The 13226-nt window shown below is 40.9% G+C and overlaps 1 long non-coding RNA gene across 1 annotated transcript in view; it reads left to right on the top strand.

The window, feature by feature from the left end:
- LOC121887611 overlaps nt 1-13226 on the top strand; it is a 115332-nt gene that overhangs the window by 55373 nt on the left and 46733 nt on the right. The gene's annotated exons all lie outside the window — the stretch shown is intronic.

Raw genomic sequence — 13226 nt, forward strand, 5'->3', positions numbered from 1 at the left:
ACCTGCGGAGGCTATACCGTATGACGAAGCTAACACATGCAAAACCTGAGAGACGGAGAAACCTTGCAGGACTTGCATTACTGTATATGTCACCGCTGTGCACTTTCATGCAGAGAATCCACAAAGGAGAGCAGTGAGTAATAAAAGCACACACACACAGGAGGGAGCACATACGTACAAGTAGTCAGAGGCTTGAAAAGGCTTCACAAAGTCTGTGTGTGGGTGTGTGTGTGGTTCCTGTGACAGTGTGATATCTATATCAACCAACTGCTAGCTGACTGCTTTTCTGTGAAATTAAAGCTTTTTTTTTGAAACCTTTTTTTTCATTTAATAAACAAAGTTCTCAAATATGAAATGTTGTCCAGACATTAGCAGCTCAACATGAATAAAATAATTTTATATCAGTAGAGCTGCAATGATTAGTCGATTGAAAGAAAATTAATCTGCAACTATTTTGATAATCAAACAATCATTTAAGTCATGTTTAAAGCAAGAATGCCAAACATTTGATGGTTCTTAAATGTGAGAATTTGCTGCTTTTCTTGCTCTCATATTGTAATTAATTTGATATTTGGGCTTTTTGACTGTAGTCATTTGAAGACATCGATATTGTGCTATTTTCACTGTTTTCTGATGTTTTACAGACCAAACGATTAATAAAGAAAATAATTGGCAGATTGATTAATTATGAAAAAAAGTCATGAGTTGCAGCCCTTTTCATCAGGAAAGTCAAAGAATATGTAAATAAGATTACACTTGAATACCATATCAGTGACATTGAACTTCCTGTTTTCGTCTAATCAAAGTGTTAGGTTAGTTCAGGGTTGTGTAGTCTGCCAAACAGTCAAGTGACATTTCTTTTGACTTATCAAATAAACTGTTACTAATATTCCTAACAAGTTCTGGCCATAATTTGTCCATGTGTCTGTATTGTGGGCTGCTTGGACCTGCAAGTGGAAATTATGTGTGCACTGGGGTTCGGACCATAGACTGTATATAAAGACGGACGTACCGAGGTGTGATGTTAGCCATTGGTTTGTTGGAGCCAGTCTGAAGCTCACAGTCGCAGCTTATGGTCAGCACCATCTTTTCCATTTGGAAAAAATGATTGACTTAGTATTTCTAGAGAGAAGTTGACGCTTTTTTTTTTAATGGGAGCCAGTTGGAGCCAGCATCTGGCGGCTTTCGGTGGCATTGCACTTTAAGGTACTTCCACATTGGCTTCACCCTCAAACCATACTTGTGGCTTGGTTGGGACAAATAATCAGTGTTGCTCTATACAGTGGTGTGATACTTTACCACTACACAGTGCAATGTTCTGTTGCAATACTGAAACTGATGTGTTTTCTCCTTTTGTTGCAGATAGTTGAACTCTTGACTGTTCTTTTTCTGGCAGGTAAATATTTTGCCATTTATCGACCGCTTACAGCCTGCACCTGCCTACATGCAGTCATATTGCTTTTTGTGCTGTTTTATGACCAGGTGTACTTTGGATTTACAGTTTCATCTCAGCTGTTACATCTCAGCTGTCTGTGAACCTCGGTTAAACTCACAGCTCTTCATTAGACAGTAAATTAATGCAATATATAATTACAATTATTATGTCATTTTAAAGGTATGTTTGTCTTTTCAGCTGCACACATGTTGTGATGTTCCGCAGATGATCATTAACATTGTTAGATATCTAGCTCTGACGTTTGTTTGCACTCGTTGAAACTCATTTGCAGAGACGCCAGGATGACTCGTGCACGGATAAACCCTCACCGTCAGTTCCTTTTTCAAATGCACAGCAGACACTGTGTGAATCTGTGCACATGCACGAGCCTCTTAGCTGTTCAGTTGTACAGTGAAAGAAGAGGAAAGTTTCAATTTAAAGTAAAAGGAGACACTGTGCAGCAAAAACGGTTGCAGATGGGCGAGAGAAAAGACACAGAGTCATAGATAACAGACCCATAGCCACATGTGACATCATGTGGTGAGTCACATGGTTTCTCTGTGTTTTGTGTGGCAGTCTATGTGGATGATCTCAGCCACTAACTCCTAAATGTCTCTTATTGTCATAAAACCACAGTTTTAATGGGGACTTGATAAATAGACTGAACATTGGCAGAGTGTCAATGTTGCACGCAATGCAAACTAAATTCCACCGGTTTATTTATGGACATGCATGTGATAGCTGTCAGAGTGTTTTGTTTTGGCATAATGCATCTTATTTAAATGAATGTGTGCGGTAGGATAAGCTATGTTTCAGAGGTTAATTAGAATCATGAAATTACAGGCTGTAAGTTGGAGTGTTAAACTCATCGTGGTGGAATCTGCGCCATCAGACGGCTCCTCGTTACCCACGGCCTCTCATCACGTATGTTCTGAAGGCACTAACTAAAGAACCCAGTGTACCCACGGTCCCTGCAGTGTGCTGGGTTATGTTAATGACATGGCTGCACAAAGGAACTGTCTGCTTTAATTATGGAAGAGTGTTGGGCTCATGGCTTCTGCTCCCCTTTCCCGTTTCTTTGATATTTCTTCCTCTTCTTCCACGCAGTTCCTTCCTTTTTCACTGCTCCCCTAATGTGGGCCTTTTGATTTGTTCCCTCCCCTGCATCGCGAGGAGAGGTGGACTAATCCTCTGAATCAAATGTGTCACCTACTCTAAGCAGGAATGAATAGGCCCTAGATTACCACTGGACACTAATCGCATTTAGCCGCCACGATGATAGCTTCTGTGATGGGCTGGGCTCTGGGTCTGAGGCCAGGGTAATTTAATCCATGTCTTGAGCTTTGGTGGAGCCCAGCTGTTGTCAGGCACCTGTTGAGCTTCTTCCTTCCTCTTCCTTCCCGGATTCTGTGGAAGGAACTTAATTGTGGGTCCATAAACATATTTATTGTTTGCACAGATGGAGAGGAGTCAAGTTCATTTAATAAAACATGCATAGAATCATCTGACTTACTGAAGATAAACAACAACAACAACAACAACATATTAGTCGACCAGAAGGTTGATTAGAAATACCAAAATCACTTATTTATTAAAATCTGGGTCCTGTTTTCGTAGCTTTGACTATCATTTCTATCAGCTATAATAACATTGTTCTCACCAAGTTAGTTGGTGAATGTGGCTAAAAGCAAAGTCAGACTGGACAAGAAACACGAGCAGCGAGACGATCAAACGGGTTGTAAAAAAGTTTAGTTTAGTTCAGTTTAGCTAGTTTGTAAGAGATGTGTACAACAGACAGTTGAAGTAACATTTTTTTTTCCATTTGCCTTCAATTTCTCTTAATTTTCTCTTCTAAATAAGTTCAGCTAACCTTTATAACCTGTCTCACCCTCTGACTGCTGCCATGTTCTAACAAATCAGGAGCAAAGTTTGTGAAAATAAGATCCAAGTTGTAATAAATTAGTAGTATCCCTTAAAGAGGACGTTTCCTGCAAATTTCCAGGTCTATGTTTATATTCTGGGGCTCTATTGGAATATCTTTGCAGTATTTACAGTTTAAAAAACTTCTTATTTATGTTATACTGGCTCTTTATGCAGCCCCTCAGTTCAGCCTCTGTCTGAAACAGGCTGTTTTAGCTCCTGTCTCTTTAAGGCCCGCCTCCCATTGAGCCCACTCTGCTCTGATTGGCCAGCACCCGGTCCCGGAGGCTATGTAAACATACAGGAGTAGTTGGATGTCATGTCTTTTTCTCATTCTTTACTCCAACTTCTCAAATACATCTGAACATATTTAAGCGTGAATCTGATCCGATAATATAAGATTGGACAACACAAACGACCCGTGGAACAATCTAGCAACAAAGGCTATGAAACAGACGGCCATTTGTGGGCATTTCCGGGAGCATTTTTACATACATTCACCTCAAGGTTTGGAGCTTTGACCATGTTTAACACAGACATCTGACATTATACCAGTATAAAAATAAGCTTTTACATAGAACACAGAACATCCAAAGGCCCTGCATCCAATCAGAAAAGGTTTCTGAGCTAGTTGTGATGTCACAAAACCATGCTTGTAGGTCCTTAAATCAGACTTAATGTGAACTTTTCCCCCCTTCAGCAGACGAATGTGAAAACAGCCCTCTAATGTCAAACTCTGCACATTCATCATTCTGCACAGTGAAGCTCGAACATCCCAAGTGAAGTAACTACAAGCAAAACACATTTTTGAGTGGAGGGGAACTTCGAAATTATAATCCCGTCGGTTAATGTCTCGCCGCAGTTTGCTGGTTTAACTGTTAGTGGATCACAGAAGGATGAGTAATACTAAACATACAAGGAATTACAGTTGCAGCTTTGATTTTTGAAGACAGCTCTAATGTGAAACACAACTTAACTGATTTCTTCATCAAGAAGTCGGGGGGGAAGACCCATGTGGAAAAAAACTGCAACGTGACTAAGAATGTTCTGTTCTTTACTTAAACAAACCAGCGCTGCTAATGTTAACCACGTGTCTAAAATGGTAAATTAATATCACTTGTGCCACTGTGTGATGAGGATAAAGACAGTGTCTAGAATCTGTAAGCCTGTATTATGTTTAGCACATTTCATACACAAAGGCAAAGTCAGGAATACGTCTCTCAGAAGAGACTCAGCTACGGCTGAAACCTGCGTCGAAATATTTGAGATATCTATAGACCTGCTGGTGTTTGAACATCAAGGATGCATCATGCCCTTCTTACAGGCCATCAGCAGGTATGATTGACCTCTGACAGTAGTGGAAAGGTGGCCTTTTCATGTTCAAAGAAGGTGCAAGAAAACAGTGAAAGCTGTAATCTATGAGGGATACGATAAGTCATATTTACAGCCTCTAAACTTATGATAAAGGATTCATTTTGTTTCCACACTGCAGATGTGTTGCATACAGTTATCTGCTCCAATGCACCCAGAAAAAAACAAAAAACATGAACAGTGTAATATATTATTAGTGCAAACTGTTTACTTGCTGTTTCCATCTCATGTCCATATACAGATAAGGATTTCTACAGCTCCAGCCTACTTGCTCTTTCCTCCCCCCCACCCCCCCTCCCACCCATGTCCCTTTTGCTCTTTCTCACACATACTTCATGCAAATGCAATGTTAAGGGCACTGGAGCAAAGCTATTCGCAGCTTGACCAACAGTAAATTTTCATTTTGACAAGCCCTGTTGCATTGTCTTCACCCTGTTTGCCATGGCCTTCTCACCCCCCACTGTCTCCTTGAACCATCCAGCTGTGCATGCGCTCATCAACGAGGCCTTGTGTCCCTCCGTCTTTCAGTCTCTGCGTCTCTCTATCTCCGTCATCTCTGTCCTAGCTGCTATCCTCCTCCTCATCTCTATTTGGTAACCTTCTTCCTGAGTGCTGTGGGTTTTATGACTCCCCGTATAGTGAATCCAGTCTTTCACCGGGACAAAATGACTGCCCTTGGAGTGACACCATGAACATGCTGCCACCTACCCAACCCCCCCTCCCCCCCCTCCCTCTCCCTCCACCCTGAATAGATTTACACACAGATGGCCTGAAGGACATGTACTATAGTTTGTGTGTGTTTGTGTGTGTGAGACGTTTTGAGCGCACACATCCATGTATGTGTGAATAAATGGTTTTATCCACATTTATACTCAGTGCACATGACTAGAGAATTGATTCCTGATGTTATAAGCTATATCTCGAGCTTTATAACCCGAGTGAAAGAATGCATTCAAAACCAGAACATGTTTTGTTTTGAACTACATGAAACAGCTAAAATAGCATGAAGGAATATTTTTGTCCCTAATGTGCATCAATTCCAGATGCACAACACAAGATTTCCCAAAAGAAATCTTATGTGTCTGTGTCGCGCTGTCATGCGAAGACCATTGGGTTGCGGTTTTAGGTTGATGTTGCCAGTGTTGACTTGCATTGTTGACCGCAGAGACATGTGGGCTGTCACTGACGGCAGGAGACACCTTTCACCCCTTCATATACTGGAAGTACACTGAATATGGCGGTCATTTCTGCATGAAAAACAATGAATAATGCTTTTTTTTGTCTTTGCATGGCACCAATCTTTAAAATCTACAATTTAAGGCGTTTTCTTAATCGATCTTAGGTCATGTTAATGGTCAATAATCACTTTATGCATGTAGCGCAAACAGAGAGTAGGCACACGCATGATTGCACACAACGCTCTTCAAGCCAATGTCATAAAGTAAACTCTCTGTAAAATAAGCAATTACTTTTCTCGTTTAAGCTGTCTTGCCAGACGAGTTTGTGATCCCTCAGGCTGCTAGCACTGGCGCTGAAAATTTGCCGCAATAGTATTTTCCCTTAATGTCATTGGTTTGTGTGGGTTGTTGGTGTTCTGTCTTCATCTGAAGGAGATCCAAAGGAGCTTTGGATGTTAGATCTAATTTACTATAATTTACACGTCTGTATTAAGTGCCATCAGAGTGATGTGAAGACCACAGCAGCAAAAGGTAAAACATGCCGAGAGAGACGTTAAATGTGCATCTTAATCTCTCTAATCTCTCTTTACACAAAGAAAATAAAACCAGTTCAGTAAACTATGTAACTCTGAAATAACCAATTTGAGGTTGTTGAGGAAATTCTCCTCATATCAGATCAGTCATTAAAACTTTTTTGCCTGTAGTTGCAACTTGTACAATCTAACCAAGACATTTTACATACAACATACGAACAAACAGGAAAGGAGTTAACGTCCTGTCATTCAATCATAGTGCATGCTGAACTTAAAAAACAGGCAACAGAATTTGCTCCAATGCTAATGTTAAGTTATGAAATTAATGTGAAAATGTATTAGTGGATTTACTGTGAGGAGTGATGGCGAACGTCACTTGTACTCAACGGTGGTTGTTAATTAAGGCTTCAACAGCAAAATAAACTCCATCAGTGATGCAGCCCGTGAGAGAACATATCATAACATTTTTAACTCATTGCTTCCTTGTCTCTCTACTCCGTCTTGCGCAACAGGTACCAAATATCACATGAGCATTGTGGCTCTTTTCATAAACCTCCTGACATGTCAACATTTATTTAAAAGACACTTACTGTATGTCTGAATGCGGAAAACCCGTCACTAACAGATAGATGACGCCAGCAGTGTTACGCATTCCTTGTCTGAAGAAGTGAGATGGGTTAATTTTCAGTGCCACGGGAGGGAGGGAGGGGGGGCGACAGTGTGAAGGTGGTTATGATCGGATTCGGAATTGAAAGTGCCACCAACGAGTCTTGTTTTCATGTGAACTCAGCAAAGCCATTGGCAGAGGATCTGCTTTATGGCAAGCCACGACAGATTGGTTTTGAGCCCTTTCCCACAGACAAGCCACAAGAATGTCCATGATGCAATGAGCTGATAGAAAATAGATGTGTGGGATTTTGGCTGGCTTTTCCCTCTACACAACCTAGATAACCATTTGATCAAAACCACTCCAGTTACTTATAATCTCTTCTGCTTCTGACTTCACAAGACCTCGGCCTTCACATCTCACTTTAAAACATTTCATTAAGAGAGCAACGCAAAGTATTTCTGGAGGCAACTGATGCATCCAAAAGTGGCTGCCAATCTTATGGTTGATCATGACGTCTTGCCGAAATTGCATATGTAATCGGGGGCCTTTGTAAGCTAAGATGACACTTGGCACCTCCCAGAGCTAGGACTCTTTATGGCTTACCATGTTTAGCCTGGCGTGGGTCAGTCTACATTGTCAGAAGATCCTCGCTCAGCAGGAAGAACAGCAAGGCAGGATCTGATCTTTTCCATCCGCCATCATTCATAGTCCTGACAGGCCAGTGAATTCCCCACACCCCTCCCAACCAGTAGTTCAAAGCCTTACATTTGCCACCAGAGAGGGGGTGTAGGGGCGAACTTGGGGCCCACTGACAGACTTTACCCTCAAGATGTTTTCAGTTGAATGTCCTCTGAAGTGGGAAGACTTTTCTTCTGCTTCTGTTTTAGACTTCCTCAAGTCCAATGTGTGTGTTTTATCTGGTGAGATCAAATTGGCGGTGCTTTCACTTTGACACTCTTTTGACACTTAGCAGAGAAAACACATATGCTGCAATACAAAATAAGCCTTTCTCACAGCTCGTATCAAAGACTTCCCTGGAAAAGCACAAATTTTAAGTCGCCGCAAGGCATATACTGTAATTGAAATGCCTCGGCTGTTACTGCCATGTCAAGAAACACCACTGCCTTCTAATTTTTACTAACAAATGATTGTCTTGATTGTTGGACTGAAAAATAGTTTGGGAAATTCTCTGTTCCATAGTGTTTAACAGTCTCTGAAATACTTAGAGGGCATCCCATAACTTTTTTTGGAAAAAGAGCTTGAGGTCAGATAGTTAAAATGACATAAATTGTATTTACAAGGCATGTTTTACAGCCTCTCTTTGATGAAAATGTAAGGATGTGGTGGTGGTGGTGGTGGTGGTGGTGGTGTTGGGACTTGGAGGGCAGTCATGGTCAGATAGGCATCACACAATCAGTCATGGTGAGCATGAGACTCAGCCTTTGATAGATCATATCAAAGCCTCCTCGTTTGGTTTTCTGGAACACTTCCAAGCTGGGAGGGCTAATTTTGAAGATAATTCAGATGATTGAATATTCCATTCAAGAGGCTTCTTTATGAAATTTTGCCTTTAGGTCAAAGATAATTTGAAATGCAGATGGTCAACACCACCTCCCACACCTTTGATCAACCTCTTAGTAGCAGAACTGGATCTGAGTGGAACTGGATCTTCTTGCGGTGTAGCTTGTTATGTAAGGTATCTCTAATCGCCATACTCCCTTTTTTGGTTGTGTGCATAGATGGGTGAAGAGTGTGTTTAAGTGTTGCTAAGTCAGCATTACCAAAGACAAACAGTTTCTCAGATAATTTGGATCAATATTTGCTTGTCTTCCTCAATGTCTTCTCACTTTGTAAGACTGTACCTTTTTATTTCTTTGCAGAGGTTCAACCCTGCACTTCGCCATGCAATAACAATAATGACCCCCTTTCTTTGTGCATTAGCCTATGCAACCTCATAACCTCATGTTGTTTACTCGTGGCACATGTGGTTTGTGTTTACAACTTGCTTTGCCGTGACTTTACCGTCGAGACATCTGGAATCAGGTGATTTTAGAGCAGCACACGTTTAAATGATGGTCTATTTATTGCTAATAGCTTTGTAGGTTTAAGGAAAAAAAGCAAAAAAGCAAAAAAGCAAGAATCTATTATAAAAAGCTGTTGATCACATGTACTATATGACCTCTGCTACGGTTTGATAAGGGCTTCGCCTCATATGCTGTACAATATTATCTGACATTGCAGCAGGATCAGCTTAGATTCACTGTATAAAGTAGCTATCCAGTCAGTGCAAATATAGCACAAGCATGTGATCACATGCCACATTCACGCTACTAAAATCCAACTTGACACAGGACACCTATCAGCATGTACACAGGGCCAACATATTTTCAGACTCACTGTACGAAACACACGCACACACACATGACAACTGTGTATTGCCCCTCAACTCTACAACACTAATGCATCACAGATGTATAAGAAACATCCAGGAGTTTTTCTGATAAAAAAAAATAATGTGAAAGTTGAATATTGACACATACTGTGCAATTTAAAGGGGCTCTCCAGTGATTTTGTAACGCACATCCATAAAGTGGGGGGAACTTGCGCAAGATAGTTACAAAAAAAAAATCCCTTCCTTGCATGCATGAGTCCTTGAATGTGAGTACATTTCCCATCATGCAACTCAATAGCATCTTTCATTAGATGTTCCCTGCCTGTTACATGCCCTAATTTTTCCAACTTTATGCCCCCCAGTTTATAACACAGGTTTTCTGTCAAATATATGAAATCAAGCCTCAACTCAAGATGACATCACTATGACATCATCAGGATTATTACACTTAGACTAAATAGTCTGACTTGACCTGTATGTGTAACAGTTCACAATATTTATATTAGGCATTCAGCCATTTTTTTTTTTAGGTTTCAATGTATTTCAAATTACAATTAAATACCAACCGGAGGATTCATGTTGGGTTTTGACAAACAAAAGCTGGTGAACCACCTATCGGATTCCTGCCATGAAAACCAACCCAGCATGGGGACTGAGATATTCACTCTCCCTCTCATACTCTTTCTCCTCCTCTCTTTTCAGAGCCACTCAAATTAAATTATTAGTTAGTTTTAGCTCCAGCAGGAGGGCATCATATGACTGCCTCTCCATTCAACTTGCTTATTGTTCGCACAGTTCCCTTCGCAGTGAGCTACCTCTCTCCTTGTTGCCCTGTCTTTTTTTTTGCCCACACAGGCCTGCAGGGGAAGAGCCCTCCAGCTAATTAGAGACTTGCCAGTGGAATTTCACTGCGACAAAGGGAGCTATTCATGTCGGCAGGATGGTGAATAGGCCGCGCTGGCAACGGCGATGGCATTGCTCGGAGGAGTTAGCGAAATGAAGAGACTTCACTTTGAAGCTTGTCTCTTTTCAAAGACACCCAAGCTCTTGACTCAGTGCGATGCTGCTCAACCTTCAGTGCCTCCCCTCTTCCCCCGGCTTCTGTTTTTCTATCCATCATCTTCTGTTGCTCTATAGTGTGGGAGTTAAGATCTGAGTCAACCCCCCCCCTGTCACACACTGACAGCACAGGGGGCTAAATAATTGACCTCCCATCTTGTTGTTATCAGTGAGCTGATCTGGTCTCTATATGGCGTAACTGACCCATATTCCTCCAACTCACTTTTCATTTCAAACAGCCATATTCCTGCACAAACCAAGTGTCAGCCTCTCTCTTAATGCACCAACTGATTACAAAACTAAAGGGGTGACCTTCTGCCTCATTTATTCGTAAAATGAATCATGTTTAGAAGCTTTGCACCACTATCCATCAATCCATCCGTTCATCCATCTACCCATCCATCTCATCAATCTCTCCTCTCCTCTCCCTCTCCCTCTTCCTCTCCCTCTCCTCTCAAGCGTATTTCTACAGGAAAATTGATTCTTCATGTTGAGGAAGCGGGGAATTCCCTACATGTTGCATGTGCAGTGCAGCCCGCCCTTGCCTTTTCAGCTCACTTCTCCATGTGTACTTTAAGAGTGGGCGGAGTGAATGAAATCCTCCACAGTGGTGCTATATATGTGATTTTACATCACAGTGTCAATATACTGGATTTCGACATTAGTACACTTTCTGGACTTGAGTGTGAAATCAGTCTTGACCTTGGAAACATTTATTAGCTTTTTTTTTTTTTGGAGCAGTCGCATCTTTCTGATGGATTTTCCGTAATTGAAAGCTCTGGAAGGAAGCTAGTAAGTGAGTTTAGTGGGGGGGGGGGGTTTGTGTGAGTGTAGTGAAAATGAGATGCTCTTCAATTCATAGAGTAACCACACAGAATTTTCTGTGTTTGGATAATCTGACATATCTGAAAGTCTGCTGTGTCCATTATCAAATAAAGGTTAAAATGACCAGACACGGGTATATTATTGGATAAAATGAATAAATATCTGAAAATTCAATGAATGCCATCACATATAATGGAAAATCATATGAAAATACAAGATTTCAATAGAGCAACCTTGCCCATTGATTTGCAACAGTGCCTGTAATTATATAATATAACCAGATATGTGAAAGGAATAGCTGCCTTAGTATTAATAGACTGACTGTTGATGGATACATTTATCACCTCATGGTGTATATCCTCATATTTCCCGGCCCTATTGTACACACAGACATGTAGAAGTAATATACACTATACATCAACGTGAATTAGATCACACAAACCACCACATCACAGGACACAGACACTTCCTAATCCCCACAACAGTCTCACATCCACACACACACACACACACACACACACACACACAAACACACACACTTGCATTCCTTCCGGCACTTCCCGTCTGGTGGGACCGTAAAGACGTTAACAGCTTCCTCTTTACCTTCCAATCTCAGAACACTTTCCAGTTCAAGTGGTTTTCTTTCCTTACTCTTTCTCACTTTCACACATTTTCTCACAGCCTCTTTATATTTCCTCCCATTCAGTGTCTGTTTTCCTCTCATCATCATCGGTTTCTGTTTCGGTCCCTCCTTTGTGTGTAATGAAGCTGTCTGACACTTGTGGGGCATAAACATCCATAAGGAGACACAAAACATGATGAATTGTTGCAGCGATAAATTACTTAGAAAAGCTTAGATACAGCGTTTTGTCATTAACTTGTTGTCTCCTGATATATTCATTATGAAGTTGTCATTTATGTAATTAACCTCACTAGAGAATAGATTTACTTAGATTTGATACGTTATGAGATTAGGATCAGTCAGACAGGAACTAAAGTTGAAACGTGCAGCGAAGCAGAACAACGTTTAAGGTGACTTATCTGCCCTTCAGTTCATAATACTGAATCACCGCTATTTTGCATAAAGCTGAACTCTGCTCAATTTTCTCCTGTTGCAAAGTCACTGAAGTCTCGCTGCCGGCTATCACTCATCTTCTCATGTTAGCACCATTAGTGTGAGTGAACACTTACATAATGCTACTGTATGCACAATTTTAAGCATCATGTTCCATCACTTTGCTTACTAAAATATTGAAAAAAGGGAAATCCAGTTGCCTCGCAGTAGGCTATGTGGGCTGAATTCCTCTCAAGGTTTTTGGGTGTGAGGTAAAGAAAAAAAGTGGAAAAATACAGGAACCAATATGTGTAAAGCGGACTAATTAACGTGTGATATGTCATTTATTTAAACAGTACAGAAACAGAATTGTCAAAACAAACATTGTGGTTTTAGGGGGACTTACATACTGGACTACAACAGCTGGGCATGATGACGATGCATGAGGTTGGCAGCTTTAGTGCCACTGAGCCTGCACAGAGACCAAAAAACCTCCATATCTGGCAGCTTGTGCTAAAGCTCTAGATGCTTCACATAAGTGCTGAATGGATGAATAAACTGTCAACTGTTTCCACATTTAAACTCCCTCCAAACCGCAAATTCATTTTTGACATTCCTGTTCATGTACTAGTTAAACAAACAAGATACAACATGTTAATAAGATATTTTTAGAGTCACTGCTAGGCATGAATATTTCCCTTTGAACAGAGAAAGGCTAGCAGTTTCCCTATGCCTCCAGTCTTTATGCTAAGCTAGGCTAATCCAGCTCTGTATTTATCACACCGACATGATATTGATATATATTTTTTCATCTCAGCCTTAGAGAAGAAAGCAAATAAATGTATATAT

Source organism: Thunnus maccoyii, chromosome 20 (genome assembly GCF_910596095.1).
Source record: "Thunnus maccoyii chromosome 20, fThuMac1.1, whole genome shotgun sequence".
In the NCBI taxonomy this organism is placed as follows: domain Eukaryota; kingdom Metazoa; phylum Chordata; class Actinopteri; order Scombriformes; family Scombridae; genus Thunnus; species Thunnus maccoyii.